At 42.1% G+C, this 19461-nt stretch overlaps 1 protein-coding gene across 5 annotated transcripts in view; it reads right to left on the reverse strand.

Moving 5' to 3' along the window:
- The window catches only part of ST6GAL1 (ST6 beta-galactoside alpha-2,6-sialyltransferase 1), a 115714-nt gene that overhangs the window by 22894 nt on the left and 73359 nt on the right, over positions 1-19461 (reverse strand). For 4 of the 5 annotated variants that reach the window (XM_041003091.1, XM_041003087.1, XM_041003090.1 and 1 more), the window contains one exon: positions 348-487. The gene's annotated coding sequence lies outside the window, so the exon portion shown is untranslated. Of the gene's footprint in view, positions 1-347; positions 488-10295; positions 10373-19461 lie in introns of those variants that run through there. The other variant, XM_041003088.1, reaches the window with a different exon arrangement.

Raw genomic sequence — 19461 nt, forward strand, 5'->3', positions numbered from 1 at the left:
CACTAAAACTAAGACAGAAAAGTCTCAAAGGGAGGAATTACTCAGCATTATTGGCTCTGTACCAAATAAATCCAGGGTTTGATATCGAGCACATACTCAACAAAGGCCAACTGAATTAGAGAATAACTTGGATCCAATATTTAGATTGTGGAATTGTCAATCCACTCACCCCAACCCTTCACTGGATCATTGCTTAAAGAGTACTATAAGATAAATGCATAGTTTAAAAAAAAAAAACAGCACAGCTATAGTCAACAAATTGTAACCAAAACTTGCAGAAAAATGCTACAGCTCAATTTTTCACTGAGGAATATGGTTTGCAGGCAAAGCTTCCATGTGCCCCTTACCTGCTCTGGGCGATTTATTTCCCTGTGGGCTGCAGGCCCTCCTGGTCCTCAGGAAGTAGTACAACTCTCCATGGGAGACAGGTTCTCGTTACTGGATCTGGAGGCCAAGGCTCATTTCTCTCAGGATGATCCAAAAACATCTGCAAAGGAAAAAAAAAATAAAGAAAAGAGGTAACAGCTGTTTTCTAGCGGAAGCTGGGTTAAACATTAACACGAGGGAGAAGTGCAACCCAGGAGGTCCTAAAGGCTCACAGAGAGACTTGCCTATTGTAGGTACGCAATGCCCTGGATCTGTGAACAGTTTAGAGAGACTAGAAATAGATCAATGGGAGACAGGCTAGGTAAGAATGTGCTCCAAGGATCAAGAAGTGTGTATCAACCAACTCAAAAAAAATAAATAAATAAAGGCTGTTTTATCTTTGGCTTAGGAATCAAGAGAAAGCAATTAGATTAATCCCAAAATAAACAAGATAATTTCCCAATTTTTTTTCAAAGGATATTTAATGGTACAAGAAAGCTCAATCAGTGTAATAGATTTCAATACTACCTAAATTCAGGGGAAAAATACAGTTAATACATAAATCAGAGAGAGAGGAGAAAGGCCACCCAGGACAGTACAATAATGGATGCTTTAATTTTTTTTGTTACCTTATGTATATCCCAAATTTTTCAAAATACATATGGATTACTCTTGGAATTATTATGAAAGCATACTTTTATATGTGTCATCTATTTCTGCTTTTTCATACAGTGTAGAAAATTAGCAAAGAAAACATTTGACAGATTCAACCACAAGAAAATAACAACTTCTTTACAAAGAAAACACTACAACTAGAGATTACTGCTGTGGCAAAACAGATTCAGCAGCCACTTACAAAACCTACATCTCATCACTAAGAGCCAGTTCCAGTCCTGGCTACCCTGCTTTTGATCTAGCTTCTTGCTAGTATGCCAGGGAAGGCAGCAGCTAATGGCTCAGGTCCCTGGACACCCAGTCCCCGTGTAGGAACCTCAGATGGAGTTCTTCGCTCCTGGCTTCAGTCCAACCCTGCCCTGTCTGGCTGTTAGAGGAGTGAATTACCAGATGGAAGACATCGCTTGCTGTCTCGGCTCTCCCCCGGACCAGTCTCTCCCCCTGTCTCTGCCACTCTTTCAAATAAATATTTTTAATAAGACAAAAAATATTAAAATATAATTAATAATACTTAATTCTTAACAGATTTATAAATCTATTTATGAAAATTAAATATTTATAAAATACTTAATTAGATTTAAGGTACAATCACTTCTCAGCCTTTTGGCTAAGATCAAGTGTAGATTTAAGGTCAAAAAGGATTAGCAGAGTAAGACTTTCCAAAATAATCAATGTGAACAGACAAATCACACATGCACAGGAAGAAAACACAGTTAACAAGCGTGACATTATGGTAAATTTTGAGAGGAACTCCAAGAACTTACTCAAATTCTAAGATAGAACTTTCCAAGATTTACATTAGTCAATCGTTCTCAAAATGATTGCACTCGTTGCTGAACAGGCAGCAATAAAAATGGCACACGTTCACAAGAACAGTAGAAATTAATTAAACCTTTCTAGAAAGTATTCAGGACACAGAATTAAGAGCTCATGACTACTAAACAAGTTACCATATTTTCAGGAAATAAGACTGAATAAATAATTCAAAAGGAATAAGATCACATGCTTTAATTTCCTCTTTTTTAAAAATTTATTTGCTTTTCATTTTTATTTGGAAGGTAGAGCGAGAGATGTTTTTTTCCTCTGACTCACTCCTCAGTCACATGCCTGTAATAGTTCCAGGAACCTGGAACTCAATCCAGGTTTCCACATGAGCAGTAGAGAGGTCTTAAGCCATCACCTGTTTAAGCCATTACCTGCTGCCTCCCAGGGTGTGCATGACCAAGAAGCTGAATCAGAAGGCATGCTCCAGTACTTGGACCAAGTATTTCAATATGGGATACATGAGTTCCAAGTGGCTATTTAACCTCTGGGTCTTGCACCCCAGCCCTAGCTTCCTCACCTATAATATGATACACCGATTTACAGAGTCTTGGTGAGGACTGTAGATGGATTTATGAGATAAAGACTCTTGAGTTCTAAAGAGCAATATGCATATAATAAAGTTTTTCATTACAAAGTCATTTATAATGGCGGAGTTCTGTGAACAGCTAAATTTCCAACAGTAGTTAAACCATGGTACATCTAGTTGAGAGAATATATACAATTGGGTACAATTTTATGTAGCAACAAGAAAGAAAATACATGATCATGAAAATACTATCTGTCTACACACTAATGTGACTATGCTTGCCCACACACACTTAAAAAAAGTGTGTGGTTCAGACCCAGAAAGCTTTTTCCATGAGCAAACTGAGTAGAGACTAGCTTCTTTCTTTTCAGTTTGACTGCTTGTGTTCCTGTCATATTAATTGAGTAATTAAGACAAAACTCATGGGGACACTGTTGCAAAGATACTTCAACTTCAACTTCACATATCAACTTAAAGAAAGATCTGGCACAATCAGAACCAGAAGCAAGACATGATTGGCCTCACCCCATGAACCCCAAAAAACCCTCCTTTGAAGACCATGGATTTGGGTTGGCAGTCCTAGCCTTTCATGACTGAGGGAGGCAATCAGACCCCTTGCACAGGACTGACAGCTGCCACCTGTGACACCAGGATGCTGTAGGAGCACCAGTTTGAGTTTTGGCTGCTGCGCTTATGATCCAGCTCTTTGTTGATGTGCCTGGGAAAGCATGGGAAGATGACCCAAGTGCTTGGGTACCTGCACCCACATGGGAGAACCAAAATAAACTCTTGGCTCCTGGCTTTAGTCTGGCCCAACCCTGGTTATTGTGACTATTTGGGGAGTGAATCAGCAGATAGAAGACCTCTCTGTGTCTTTCCTTTTCTCTCTGAAACTCTACCTTTCAAATAAATTTAAAAAAAATCTTTAAAAAAAATTTAGAGCTTTTATTATCAACACAGGAAGACTCATTTTCAGGCAGCCTCTTCAATCAAGAGCTGTTTCCTGTACTGCCTGTGCATTTGTGCCTATACATGTACTTCTCTTGTTATCTGAGTATGGTCCGTCTCTTTCCATTAGTAGGAAAAAGCTTTCCTCACTACAGTAGCCAGTGATTATCTCCAGGCACTAAATGAGAAAATCCAGCACATAGTAGGCCCTTAATAAGTGTTTGTTAAGTGAAGTAATAGGAGAGACCTCACAGATCTTTAGAGTTTTCTGCTTCCCTTACACCCCAACGTGGAAAAGACTCTTTCTCAGGCCCCTGATACTCGGATGACTCCTCTCGCACTTGCTCGCTGGTTTGCTGCTCTTGCCTCTTGTGTGGGCAGCTGGGGTGTTTGAGTTCAGCCCACAGATCTCAGAAGAATGCAGGGACCCCAGCCCTTCCTCCCTCATGTTGACTACACCTCCACAGAAATATTTGCCCTCTGAGAAGATAAAAATCGCACTTCGTTTTTGGTTTCCAAAAGCAACTATGTGAAAGGCGGTGCAGCTGTCTGAGTCGAGCTGTGGGGATGAGGGTCATACAAAAATAGCGCCTGCTGCTGATGAGATAGCAGCATGGGGGATCTGCAGCCAGCTGTGGAGGCAATGACAGAACCATAGCTCACCGAATATGAAACTCACAATCATGACTGCTGTGGCTACCACTTATCAAATACTAGCTGCATGCTAAGGACATGCTATAGCTTAGTGGGTAAGAGTACAACTTTTGGGCCCATCACATGATGGCCTAGTGGATAAAGTCCTCACCTTGCACACCCAGAATCCCATATGGGTTCTGGTTTGTGTATCAGCTGCTCCACTTCCCTTCCAGCTCCCTGCCTGTGGCCTGAGAAAGCAGTTGAGGACAGCCCAAAGCCTTAGGACCCTGCACCTGCTTGGGAGACCCTGAGGAAGCTTCTGGCTCCTAGCTTCGGCTCAGCTCTGGCCGTTGCAGCCACTTGGGGAGTGAACCAGCGGATGGAAGATTTTTTTCTCTGTTTCTGCTTCACTCTGTTAATCTGACTTTACAATGAAAATAAATCTTAAAAAAAATTAAAGAGTACAACTTTTGGATTCAAGCTGAGCTGGGCATGAATCTAAATTATGCTTCTCATCAATTACATGACCTTGGGTAAATTACTCAATTCCCTATGACTCAACTTCTTTATCTGTAAAATGGGGGGAAAATACCATATTCTATCTCGAAGGGTTACTTATAAACACAAGAGAAAGAACACTCCCAATGGGATTTGACATTAACTGTGACTACATCACTTATTGCTCGCCGTCCCCTACTCTGTAGATGCCATTTCTATGCACATCTTACAAACAGGAAAAATAAGGTAGGGAAGAGAAGCCATTTGCCCAGAGCAACACTAGTGGTACTCCAAGTATTCTAGACTTTCACACATTTTAGCTTTATACATGAAGTCCTTCTACATAGATTGTATTTTCCCTCCTGTTCACATGGACCCACACCTACTGCGTCCCCAGCATCAGCTCTAGTGCCCCTGGATGTTGACACTTTTCCCTGGCTCAACTAAGATTAATATAACTAATGTGCCTATTTAGAACTTCTCCAAGCTATATGACTCTTATCTGTTTGCAGGTCTGTCCTAACCAAATCAGGAATTTCTTTAAAACCTGTCTCCTCATCTTGCTATAACTAGGTAATGCCCAGTCACAACACCATCGTGTCCCTCTCCCACTACCTTCAATGGTCTGAATCACCTCTGCCCACCACCAGTCTCTTGGCAGCACTGTCATTGCACATGTTCCCTCTCTCTGCTGTATACATTGAGTGACAGGGAATCCACCACTCCCCCAGGTTGCTCTGCAAGTTAGAAGGTTCTCAAAATGAAAGAACACCTCCCTGTAACAATTAAACCCAGTGGTTGAAGCTCTGTTCTCTGGAACCACACAGGCTCCGATTTAGAACTGTTAGCTGTGGTTGAACACATACTATATAGGCAGACTCGGTATTGAGAACTTACCTGCATCAAGTCATTTCATCCCTGCAGCAACCTCTTGCAGATCCTGCCACCTACTACCCCACCTGACTTGCTTCAGCTGTCCTCTTCCCCACCCAGAGCACTCCTTTGTATTCCTGGAATATTTGAGCTCAGGATTCAGCATTCAGCGTAATTCTCTTCAATCTATTTCTTGTGACATTTAAAGGATATCCTTGTACCCTGGCCTCACTATTCTTTGATCTCTTCTTTGCCAAAGACTGTGACATCAGTCACGCAATCCCAGGGTTATAGCTCTGACCTGGTCATTTCCGAAACTATTCTCTCCATAATCCCAATTTAGGCATCCCTTCTCCCATCATTACCCTTATCTTTGAAGCTTATTCCAACCCATACCCCAACTCCATCAATCTTCTTGTGGGTTTTCCTACCACCTTCTTGTAGTTCCTCACTTCCCTCAAATCCTTATTTCCTTTGCTATCCAGCTTAAGGTTCAGACCAAGCATTACTCTTTGCACTCTCTTTCTTATTACACTTGGGTGGGTAAAATCCAGTGCTGGCTAAATACAATTCTCTTTCCTACTCTACACTTGCAAGCATGCAGGGAAATATGGCTAGAGAAAGCACACAGTGACCACACACTGAGTTCACTTCAAGTTCATCACTAACAGCCAGGAAGTTGTTAGAGCTTGCCACCAATCAATCCTTTGCTAGTTTTCTATTCACCTATCTCTCTCCAAAAGGACCTTTGACTTCCTCCCATCATGCTTACTCTTCCCTGATGAACCAGTGGTTTGTCCATTGAGGAAAAGGAAGCTATCAGAACAGTGTTTCTTGAGGTCCCTTACATTACTGCCAGTTACAACTCTATGTCTCTGGTTACTATAGATTAACTGCCTGTGTCCAACGCTTGCAGCAAAGAGAGCTTGCCCACCAGATTCTACACATTTCTATCCAATTAGACAATGATTCTAGAAAATCTCCCTTTGCCTTCTGCATCAATAAGCATCCCTCTCCCAAAGACCATTCTCATCAGCACATTGGCATATTGTTGTTCTCCTTGCTTAAAAATGAAAGCACAAGACCTCTCATGACTTGAGTAGTCATCCCTCGACCTTCATCAGTCTTAGGACCATTAACAGGGAGACACTCAGATAACACATGCCTTCTGAACTGACGCACTACGCTGAGCACAGCATACCTATGAAAAATTCTTGCCCAAACCCTTATCGTTGATATAGTGTCAAGTCAGCATAAGAAATTCCAGATTTTAGGAAATCCTCTGAAGAATAACTTTAAAAGCACCATAGAGCAGTTATCAGATAAGCATGCCTTACTATGAAAAAACCTGAAGTGGATTCTTCAGTTAATCAGTAACCATTACAATCATTATGGAAGACAGTAGGAAGATGCCTCAGATATCCGAAAATAGGGCCATCATATAACCCAATCATCTCATGCCTAGGAGTTTACCCAAAGGAGATGAAACCTGTATTCCATGCCCATAGCATATGGAATCAACCTGATGTCCATTCACTGATGACTGGATGAAGAAAGGGTGGTTATACACAATGAATTACTACTCAGACATAAAGAAAAATGAAATTCTGTCTGTTGCAAGTAGAAATTGTTATTATTAGTGAAATAAGTCAAACTCAAAAACTTAACGTACAAGAATGAAATTGACATCCTGTGATTTGATTATTGGTTATAGCTTTTGTCTATATTCTTAAGGAACAGTGGTTTTTGTAATTTCTACTTGTTGAATGTTATATTTAGTTGAGCATTACCTCTAATTATAAAATAACTTAGAGGTATATTTCAAAGAATTAAAATGAAAGAAAGAATGGCAAGAGAGAGAGAGAGAGAAAGCATCATTAGATTCTTAGAATTGTATCTATGGGGTCCATCAGAGTAGCCTAGTGGCTAAAGTCTTCGCCTTGCATGTGCTGGGATCCCATTGTGGCCCCAGTTCGTGTCCTGGCTGCTCCACTTTCATCTAGCTCCCCGCTTGTGGCCTGGGAAAGCAGTGGAGGATGACTCAAAGCCTTGGGACCCTGCACCCACATAGGAGATCTGGAAGAAGCTCCTGGTACCTGGCTTCAAATCTGGTCAGCTCAGGTTATTGCGGTCAATTGGGGATGGAAGATCTTCCTCTCTGTCTCTTCTTCTCTCTGAATATGTGACTTTCCAACAAAAATGAATAAATAAATCTTTAAAATTAAAGGGTTGTATCTATGAAACAGATGACATGAAATATATTCTCTTTAAATTAATATAAAAATGAAGAATATGGCTTAAGAGCTCTCATAATATGTCCTATGTGGCTTTTGCTTGAATCTTAGTTGGAATAAAACACCTTTGGCAATAAATTAAGATACTTGAATATATATTATCATATGACAATAAGATCATTATTGGTACATTTTATTAAGTGTAATATAATAGTTATACTTCTTTTTTAAAAAGTCCTATGCATGTGCAGTAATAAGAGATAAAATATACTTTAAAATATTTCAGCCAAAAACAGACTAAAAGCTCTATGAAAAAATGAGCCATTTTTTGAATATATTCAAATAAAGCTGTGTCAAAGTACATGATCAATTTACAACTTCATCTTAGACAATTATATCATTTAGAAGTGGGGAGAGTTGTAAATAGTTACAATAAACCACATTTTTCTACTGGAAGATTAATATAAAATACACGCAAATATGATTTTACAAAAGTCACATCTAGGAGTTCCCTGCAACTCCCCTTAAACTTACAGAGCTCATTTTGTCTTCCTGTTTCCTGCTCTATTTCTCATTACTTTATAGTAAAACTCCTTCAAAGACTGTCCAGAGGTCCTATCTGATATTTCCATCTCCCCATTTCCACTTGAACACATGCCAATCAGGCATCCCCTATTTCTATGGCCTCCATGTTGCTAAGCAGATAATCACAGCTCAATCTTTGTCTCATTTAGTCACTGCAGGTGTCTGACTCAAATGATCAGTAGTATTCCACACAGTGTCCACAACCTTCTTCTTCATCCTAACTCCCAAAACCATGCACTCCCTGGCTATTCTTCTTAATGGGTCTCCGTGGCTGGCTTCTTGCCATCTCCCTGGCTCTCTTCACTTGGTTCTATCTACACTCACTGATCCGACCGACCTCCTCCCTCTGTGCACATCTTAGGTTCAGTTCCTCTCTGTCCACCCTGCAGCTTGGTATACATTTGGTATACATTTGCTGAAGCGCACTTCAGTGAGTTCAGAAGACAGTTTCTGTGAGTTTTAGTGGAAAGGAAGCCTTTAAACATTTAAAAAGTGTGTGAGAAAAGGGGACTGAAATAAAACATGGAGTTCACTTCTCTTTTTAACCTCTACTCTTTTATGTGTAAGAGGGGAGCACTTGGCATAGGATGAAAGTTCTTGGAGCACAACACCATTGTTAAAATATAGGTGCCTGAATTTTGTCTCAATCATTCCTATTCAAGTAAAGCCCGAGTGGAGCTCATTACTCAGGCTTTGCAGGTGATTCTGATTTAAGTGGTCACATGGTATACTTCAGTCTGAGAAAGAGGTGGTCTTGCTGTGCCACTCAAAGCAGGAACTGCAGACAGGTGCCAGGCTGAGAGAGCATTTCAAGGTTAGCATGTGAAAAGCACAGGAATTGAACATAAGCAACTTTTACAGCAATTGAGAAAAGTTAATATGCCTGTTGAAGCTAACAATTTTTAAAATGGCACCTGTATGTTACATAACCCTTTTTCATTTTGTTATTCTATAATCCATGTTTGTTGTACTTAGCAAAGCTATTGATGCACGAGAAATTGAGGGGGGGAAACACAGTCATTTATTATCAATAGTTTTAGAGGTTCTGGCTTTGAAGAAAATTCATTCAACCTGTCACCTCAAAATTTCATTTTACAATTCTGGCTTCTCTGCCTGTTGGTAATATGATCTTGGGCCAGTTAGTCAACTTCTTTGCCTTGTGTGTTCACAAGTATGGATCATAATACTTTAAAGTTTACAGAGATTATGGTAGCTAAGAAGGATAGATTCTTATCACCATGTTAGCCATGTGCTAAGCATTTTATTCAAAAAAAGCTTCCGTAATTTGGTAATGCTGATCCAATTCCTACAGCAACCTGGTGCCTGAAGCAGTACAGTTATCACCAGCTGCCCAACACCTCCAGGGAGCTGGACCAGGCTGTTTGGCTCCTGGCCACTGAGCACTCTATTGAGTGAGAGCCAGCATGGACCCAAACATTCATAATTCTGTCAAATGCTTCCAAAAAGTCCCTGTGTTGCTCAAGAAGTGAACAAAGGTCAGAAACGCAAAAAGCAACAGGAAACAAACTTGTAGCTGCGTGAGTATGAGAAGAAATTCTTGCAGGAAGCCCACAAGATCGGCAACATCTAAACAGCTGTGTTTGCAAGTGTCAAGCAGACGAGCAGCTAGTCTGCAACAGTGTGAAGGCAAGGCAGGGGAGATCCAGCCCACACCACAGTCCTGAGATCAAGGAGGTTTCTTCATTCTTGCCTGATCCAGTTCTTTCAGACTTTTCAGGGATTAGTCTCTTGGGATCAGCTTATTGGGACTGATGGAGAAGATAATGACATCCTCTCAAATGCTAAAGAATTTTGCAAAGAACACAGAGAATAGACATCTGTGGGCATGGGGCATCCCTGGCAGGTAGAGGGAACCAGTCCCTAATCATACACAGTCCCTCAGAACTGTCAGGAGAGTTCTGAATCCAGGATTAGCAGAGCTGGGGCCAAGGGCATCACAGCTACCAGTTGCTCGCTTTCTCCAGCCCTGTGTCCTGTGGACCCGGACCTGTGGAATTGCTTGCTGATCTTTTCAACAGCATATGATGGGCCCACCCAAGGACCAGTTCCTCTGCTTTATAATGCTCAGACCCTAGCCCCAGCTCCAGCAGCCATCTCCCCAGGCTTACCTCACTGAAGACATGCACTCATCTGTACTCAGCTCCATTATTCAAAGAAAAGCAGAGAAGGGCAAGTCAATGGGCCTATAAAAAGGACTTCCCCAACAACACGTCAACCCTCTTCTTACCACTCCTCTCACTACACCACACCCTGTATGCTACAAACAGTAAGAGAGAAAAACAAGTCAGCCTCCTACCCTGGAAGGGTTGTTTCATTTCCTCATAACTTTACTAACCCCCTGCTGCCATCCCTCACATCCTTGTAGTCATTGAAAGGGAATGTCAGGTGTCACATCAGTGACTCTCCGCTGGCTCTTCCTAGGATATCCAGGGTACAGAATGTATTAACACTAGCATCTAAAATTGAACCATTTTGGGGGGAGAACTGAGACCAGAGGCCCTTAGATAATTGCATGAGACTTAATTCCCTATTCTTTCCAATCCACCCCCCTCCACACACACACATATACATATACACACATCAGGTTCTTCCAGAGACAACATGAATCTATAAGACAATTAACTATGACCACAAAATCCAATGATTCAAATGAGATTGGCACATTTTGTTTGAATGTCAGACCATTTTAATACCCTTTTCATCTCTACCAGTTCCTGACTACTTTATGTACTTGGTATTTTTCCTTTTTCAAGGTAGGCATGTATTTGTTGAGGAAACTAAGTCTGGCAGCCTCTAGAATGTGCTCCATTCTGAATCCGTCTGATGACTTTCTCATGGAGTTTAACGCATTCCTCTTCACTCTGTGTCTCCTGCTAACCCAGTGTAGGATTTCAAGGCTGGTTGAGACGCCGTGGTTTCAAGTTCAATGGTTCTCCCAGGTTTTTTCTTTTCCTCCTTTCTTTTTTAATTCTAAAAAGATCTCTAAGTCCTGATAGTCTAAGAGAGTTAGTGGTGGGGAAAAGGAACTGGAGACCCCAGCGGCTTGTCTACCTTGCAGGGTCCCAGGGCTTGTAAGAAAACACACACCAATATGCATAATAGGTTCATTCATTCAGCAAATGGTCATTGTGAGCCAGGCTGGAAACACAGCAGTGTGGAGACTAGTCCGAAACTCTAATCTCCCAGCACTTGCCTTCTTGGAAGAAGGTAAATAAAAGCAAACAAAAGAAATACATATGAGGTGCTTTGCAATGAAATAACTGCTGTACAGAAAACTAAACTAGGGGCGAAGAATGGGGACAACTTGGGTGGAGGGGGGGTACAGTTTCAAATTGGATGGTCTTATAGTCTCATTGAAAAGACATTCAAGTAAAGACTGGAGGGAGGTGAAGGAAAAGGTCATGCAGATTTCTTTTTTCTTTCCTTTTCTCTCTTTTTTTTTAAAGATGCCTTTGGACACATGGCTCAGTGGCTAAATCCTCGCCTTGCATGTACCAGGATTCTATATGGGTGCTGGTTCATGTCTCAGCTGCTCCACTTCCCATCCAACTCCCTGCTTGTGGCCTGGGAAAGCAGTCAAGGATGGCCCAAAGACTTGAGGCCTTGCACCTGCAAGGAAGATCTGGAAGCGGCCACTTGAGGAGTATAAATCTGACTTTCTAATAAAAATAAATAAATCTTTAAAAAACAAAACAAAACTAGAAGCCAGGAACTCCTTCTCAGTTGCCTGGGTAGCAGAACCCCAGTGCTTGAGTCATCATATTCTGCCTCCAGGTGCTTTAACAGAAATGGAGATGAGAGGTCTCCATCCCAGGCACCCCAATCAGTCTAGGATGCAGGCTTCCGAAGCAGCAGCTTAATCTACCAGGTCACACACCTGACCCATCCCACAGATTCATGAGGGACGAGCCTTCTTGATGGAGGCAGCAGGAAGACTCCTAGGCAGGGAGCAGCATGCCCAGAAGATTTCAAGAACACAGTGTCAAGACCTGCAGCAGGGGTAGGTGAGGGGTTGTTTGCCTCCCAAGAGTCTGGAGAGGGAAGAGATCAGATCAAGAAGAGTTCCAGACTGTTTAAGAATTTTGGCTTTCACTCTGAATAGAAGTTGGCTGACTTAATGTCTGAAAGTTATCATTCTGGGTACTGCATTGCGAGTCAGTGTGGTAGGCAGCAGGTCAGGGAGGGTAAAAACAGGAAGGTCTTTCCAGAAATTAATTCAACTATCCTCATGAGAAAGACCCACACACCATTCACTGAGCTGTAAATGACAGCTAGTATTTTAGGTATGCTACCAAATTTAACACTGACTTTCACCACGTGGGGTGGAGTATTAACAACTCTCAGAAATAAATGAAGACATGAAAGCTCAGGGAGACAAAGTCATCTGCCCAAGACTGTCAACAGTCAAACTGGGATGTGAAATGGATCATTCCTTTTTCTTTTTAATATTTACTTATTTTTATTACAAAGTCAGATATACAGAGAGGAGGAGAGACAGAGGAAAAGCTTTCGTCCGATGGTTCACTCCCCAATTGACTGCAACAGGCGGTACTGCGCTGATCCAAAGTGAGGAGCCAGGAACTTCTTCCAGGTCTCCCACACGGTGCAGGGTCCCAAGGCTTTGGGCCGTCCTTTGGGCCGACTGCTTTCCCAGACTACAAGCAGGGAGCTGGATAGGAAGTAGGGCCGCTGGGATTAGAACCGGTGCCCATATGGGATCCTGGTGCATTCAAGGCGAGGACCTAAGCCACTAGGCCAACCACACTGAGCCTGAACTGGATCATTCTAACCTGCAACCTGACCATGCTTTCCAAAATGGGCCTGTGCAGAACCTCCCTGCTCTACCATATCAACTCTACTTGCTTGTTACCTTGATGACACCTATTTATATTGCCTGGATCTTTGCTTCTCAAATGCATGCAAACCTCACCTTCATGTGGACCTTCGAATCTAGGATTTCTGGCCCCAGAGACTGTGACGCCCTGCTGCCCACAAGGGTTGGTTATCTCATCCAGCCCCAGCACCTCCATAATGCAGCCCATGAGGCCCAACCTCCCCTGTAGACTCTGCTATGATAAGCACCCCCTTCTGTGAGATCCAAGCTCTTCATTTGTGCTACCTGAGATGCACTTAATCTGGTAATGACTCCTCTTTCTATTTCCTCATGTCAGGGAGAGCTAAGGCCCCACCAAAAATGTACTACTTCTGCCAACTCCTCTTTGCATTTTTTCATGCCATGGGACAGCTGGCTCCTCTCCAAAACCTTGCTCCTTTTTACTTTATAGAGCCACTCTTTATAAATCACTATCCAGACAGGGTTTCAACTTTTAAGCAAGTGCATATAAGCAAATATACACTCACACAAATATATATACACCTTCTTTTTAAACATTTTATTTAATGCCCTTGATGAAGTGTGAGTTAAAGTGTATAATTACCTCTTCTAGGCCAAGGTGATTATCTAATAGAACTTTTTAGCACAGACTTCCTGAACTCTTCATTTTGTTTTATTTCTTAAGGTTGATTTATTTTTATCTGAAAGGCAGATTTAAGACAGAGAGGAGAGGTGCAAGAGAGAGAGAGAGAGTTCTTCTATCCACTGATTCACTCCCCAAATGGCTGCAATGGCCAGAGCGGAATTGATCTGAAGCTGAGAGTCAGTGTATCTCCCAGGTTTCCTTCATGGACACAGGAGCTCAAGGGCCATCTTCTGCTGCCATACAAGGCCATAAACTGAGAGTTGGATGGGAAGTGGAACCGGCCCCCCTATGGGATACTGGTCCTAATTGCAGAGGATTAGCTTGCTATACCACACCACTCCCATTCTTTGTTTTATTTCTTAAGATGTGTTTATTTACTTGAAAAGCAGAGAGAGAAAAAGAAAGATTCCATCTGCTCATCTACTCCCTAAATGGCCACAATGACTAGAGTTGGGCCAGGATGAAACTACATGGATAACAGGTCAACAAGCACTTGGGCCAACTTCTGCTGCTTTCTCAGAAACATTAGCAGAGAGCTTGATCAGAAGCAGAACAAGGCAGTACAGGAACTGCACACTACAAAAAAATACTGTCCCTCTGAATATTTATTTCTTCTGGTCTAAGATCTTCATCAGAATTATTAACTACAGATTTTTTTTTTCATCTCTGCTGATCCCACTATTTCAGTGGCAATATAAAATAAGAAGCTCTCCATAACTTTAAAAAAAAAAGCTATCTCCTATATTTTGCTTTCTCAACTTGATTCTCTAATTTTGAAAGATGTTATCATTTAAGGAATTTGAGCTTGTATTTGTTATCAGATTTTGATGTCCAATCTTGACATGCATGTGATTATTACTGTAACCACAGACAGATGATTTCCTTGGCTATTCCTACTTGTTTTGGCCAATGTGCTTCTTCCATTTTGAAATATCTTTTTGAAATACCAAGAGTGTTTCATGGTCTCTGGGTTGGTATTCAGGTGTATCTAGTTCACCATAGTCAATCAAACTTTCTGATCCTAGCAATAGCCTAGCTTCACTCAGCATTTCTTCTTCCATGAACAGATTCTACAATATAATTCTATGGTTTCCTAAGAATACAATTACTTATATAACTACTCCAACAGACCCAACTGTGTAGATGAAGCCATTCTATGCTTGATCAGAAGAACATGGCCTCATATGGGGAGAAGTCAGAGCAGCATGTCAAGCCAGGATTGCAGTGACTGCTAGATCAGATACAATTCTCTTCCCTCTCAGTTCACAGCAAGTGAATATAGAACAGCAGTTACATCAGAAAGATGCCCTCCCTTAGGACTGCTGAGGAGCAGGTAAAGATACTGGGCAACACAATAAGGAGCTGAGAATTCTCCTGGTGAACTGCAAGGGAAAGCTGTGGGACAACACAACAAGAGGGACATAGTCCTATTGACATACCCAAGATTAAGAATTTTCTCTTAAGTGCTACTAATAAGGGTCTGACAACCCAAATGTGTTTCTTTCAATCCAAGTTTAACTGTCTTTAGTAAGGACAAGGATGTCTGCCAATGTCTTTAATTTGTATTTCCTCCAGGAGCATCAGAGATGGGGTCATGCCAAGATAAGATTTGTCTTTCCTTCCACCTTAGTGTTACCAACCTGGATGGGAAAAGGGCCAATATTCTTTGACATTTCCTGAATTCCAGGTTCACTGGAATACAACTTCCTCTCCTTCAGATCACCCAGGTGCCAAATATTTACTGCTCTGATGCATTTCTTGGGACTCAGCTCAGGGCCAAATGAAGAAAGGGAAATGAATGCAGAAAGAAGTATTCTCTTGTAGTCTGTCTTCAGAACTGCCCCTACCCTCCCACTCCCAAGAATCACAGCCATCCCAGGCAAGGTGAAAGGAACTACTTAGAACATAGTATCTCTGCCTTGCCTGGGCATTAACATCACCTAAGAAGCATTTTTAAAATTTAAATATTCAATACTATCCTCAGTAGATTCTGATATAATTGGTCTGGACCAATAACATCACCAGAATTCTTGAAGAACATAGACATTTGGGCCCAATGTGATGGCTCAATGGTTAAATCCTTACCTTACATGTGCTGGGATCCCATATGGGCATCAGTTTGTATCTCGGCTAATCCACTTCCCATTCAGCTCCCTACTTATGGTCTGGGAAAGCAGTGGAAGATGATCCAAAACCTTGGGACCACTATACCCATGTGGGAGACCCAAAGGAAGCTCCTGGTTCCTGGCTTTGGATCATTTCAACTCTGGCCATTGCAGCCACTTGGGGAGTGAGTTAGCGGATGGTGGATCTTTCCCTCTGTCTCTTCTTCTCTCTGTAAATCTTCCCTTCCAATAATAAATAAATAAATAAATCTTTTCTAAAAAGAACATGGACATTCACAAGAGGTTGGACTTCACACGGTGGGAGGGAGAACAGGCCCTACAACATGAACAACACCAGCTCAGCCCAGTATGGCATGACTAACTGATGAGGCATCTCATGCCTGCAGCCTATTAAGGTACTTTTAGTTTGGACTTCCCACAACCTAGAGAACTTTCTGCCAGACAATGGCCCAAAATCACCAAAGTGGCAGCAAATCCTCAATGCAGATTTCTTGGAATTTCACATTCAAATTGTCATCAACACTGGAATCCCCACCTAAAGGGAATCACTTCTTCTGAAGAATGCCATGTCTGTTTCCAGGTGAGTGAGTACCACAGAAATAACCAGGAGCCCTTGCATGGAAGTGAGCTTTTCACTTTCATCTTTCCCAGATTGTGATCTTGCATTTGGTCATGAGATGACAGACATGCTGAAGATCAATCTGTCAAGCAAAGGGGGCTGCCATCAGCTGAGCAGACTGGTGAGTACTGGAGCTCCACTTGTGTTCTTGGTCCACCACATTTCCTTCTTTTTCTCCAGGAGTATTCATGCTTGCTGCCCTTTCCTACCACGCATGTTAACTGTTATTGATTTGGTGCCTGGTGAAGCATGTTAACCAATGGAAGGTTTGAATATATATTAGGGATTAAACACATAGCTATTAGCATTCAACAGTTACCTAAACCCTGAGCCTCCCACTCATCGTACCCTCCTTCACTTCAGACACCCTAGGGTGGACCCAGGACTGATCTGTGTTCCTGGGGGACACTTCCCAGTCTCTCCAGGGTTCAGTCCCCAATCTGTGTAGACTTTTACTCACTCTCCTGGCCCACGCAAACACTCTTGTATGATCTTTCCAGTGCTGTGTGTATCTTATTTTACCAATCAAAATCAGCCATTCAAGGGTAGAGATTATCAACACCCCCTCCTCTGTCCATTTTCAGCACCTATTGCTAGAGTGTCTGGGGTGTGTGTGAGTCGAGGGATCGGGGAAGAGTTGTGGAAGTAATTAATTTACAAATAAGAAAATAGTATTAGACATGAACCAAAATCATCAACATACATAAAACTCTTGCGGGGGGGGGGGAGAGACAAGTTGTGGTAAGCACTCACCGGGGATTTCTCAGTTGCTAGGCACTGGCTGTGCCAAACCTGTACTTACAACACTGCATTCCACCTACACCACAGTGCTGAGACTAACACTATCATCCTGCCAAATTCCTGAATAAGAAAGCTGACTATCAACAAGGCTAAAAGAGTTCTAGAATGCAACAGAGCCAAGGCTTAAACTCAAGGCCATGTGTGCCTAAAAGCCTGTCTTTGGATTGCTTGTATGACAACAATCATCTTGCTTGCCCTGGGCGCTTTCCACCTCAAGCATATCCAAATAACCCCAGAATAAAAGAGTTTCAGTTCATGAGGAAGGCCCCAAAGCCCAGAATACTCTTGGAGTGTTAAACCTTGGACTTCGTATTTCAGTGACTCTCCCAGCAGCCCTGGCTCCCTGATGATAGAAGAGCATTGAGAACATTAACATTTTGGTTCATGACTACTGAGATTTTTATATAAACCAGCCTAATTTCCCCAGGAGTGATTGCAAAACATGTGCCAAAGAAAGTTGACCAGGGTCAGTCCTTAAGTGAGTAAGAGAGCACATACCCACATTGGAAACCAGGGAACAGGGGAATCTGCATCTGGAAATGAGAGAAGTTAACTGTTGGCTTGTAAATTCTGGTTTTCCACAGAAATCAAACTGTGGTTCCCTGTTAAAGAAAGTCCACCCTTCATGCTAAATTGCTTTCAACAGGTGTAGAAATTCCCACAGCCCCATATTTAATCTATTATTAAGGAACAGAAATCAACAATTATGTCTTCTAGTAGTGTGAAAATGACTTACTACTTCATGCCAAGCAAAACATCCTACCTTAGGTCTATTGCACACAATACATGAGATGATGGCAATAAAGATGAGGATTTAGTGTGACTTCCAAATTATATCAAGGGAAACTTCTCATAAATGCCAGCATTGTAGTCTACTGTCCAACCCTGGACAGTTGAAGACAGATCTTAGGATTTGCCAAAGAGTATCTGACTATGTATTGTGTTGCATTGCAGTATGCATCTTTAGTTCCAGACAAAGATAGACTCCCAATGAAACTGTTTACTCTATCTTTACAATAGGATGCTGGACTCTCTGCCATTGTCCATGTTTGCAATGACGGACATATAACTGTGTATGAAGAACTATACTATACTAATGATATAGGGGAACTCAGTGAGGGGTGAGGAAACTGGAGAGGGGATAATGAAAATCCCAGGGCCTATTGAACTGTATCATAAAATGATAATAATAAAAAGAAGTAAAAATAATAATAATAATAATAATAATAATAAAAGAATATCTGGCAATGAAGCCAAGCTGCTTCCCTTTCCACAACTCAACAACAAATCCTCAAAAATAGTTCTAACTCCTAAATGCTGATCTAGGCACAGAATGTGATGTATGGGAATGGTAGGAGGAGATGGAAATTTCTACCTTAGGGCTACCCACCTACCCTCCTCCCAACCCCACACCTGCTAGAAAAGACCAAGCTATGAGCTCACCTGTTTGATTGTATCCATTCAGATCAATCAGTGCAACTAAGAACTGGTAACAATGAGTTCAGAACAGCCAGCCAAGAGAAAGCTAATCCTTCCTGGCCTGAGGAAGCCAGTGGTCTCAAATACCATGTAAAATCAGACAGCAACCCAAGTACCTCACTCAGTATTTACTTCATCTACCCCCTCACGGACAGTGAATCTTCAAGCCCTCTGTTTCTCCCTGTGTCCTCAGAGCCCAGGTAAGAGCCTGTGGCTCAGCCTTATTTGCCAAGTGCATGGATCTTTTCTTCTTGCAATACAGGTGCTTGAGAATCTCAGCCCAGGAAGAAGGACCCACAGTCAGCCTAAGATCAAAGAAGTATTAAGGGTGGATGAGATTTCAGCCTCACCCCCATCCCTAGGAGAGAACCTGAGGATGAGCAGGGAGTGACATGGAGACGGCAAGGGACATCACAAGAGGTGTGAGGCAACCTAGCAGGTATGGAGGGGACAAGGAGTTGAAGCTCACAGGGACTTTTCTATGTGCTATCCTGAGCATCATGTGGCACAGGTTAGGTATGCAGTAGAGAGCAGATGATGAGCTTCAGAGCAGAGGCAAGCGAAGTTCCAGTGCTAGGTTAGGTGCCCAATGAGTTCATCAGAAGGGAAGGCCTGATGCAGGACACAGTGCTCATAGCACCCATTCCCTGCTCCTGCAAAGGAAGTGATGGACACTATGTGCCAGGGACTACGACAAACACCACCTGCAAAATAATAATCCCTTTAACCTGTAAAAATAATCCCTTAAGGAAGGTAGCTGCTGGATCTG

The sequence above is a fragment of the Ochotona curzoniae genome, unplaced genomic scaffold, assembly GCF_017591425.1.
Source record: "Ochotona curzoniae isolate NIBS_2020 unplaced genomic scaffold, NIBS_Ocur_1.0 scaffold_2587, whole genome shotgun sequence".
Lineage (NCBI taxonomy): Eukaryota > Metazoa > Chordata > Mammalia > Lagomorpha > Ochotonidae > Ochotona > Ochotona curzoniae.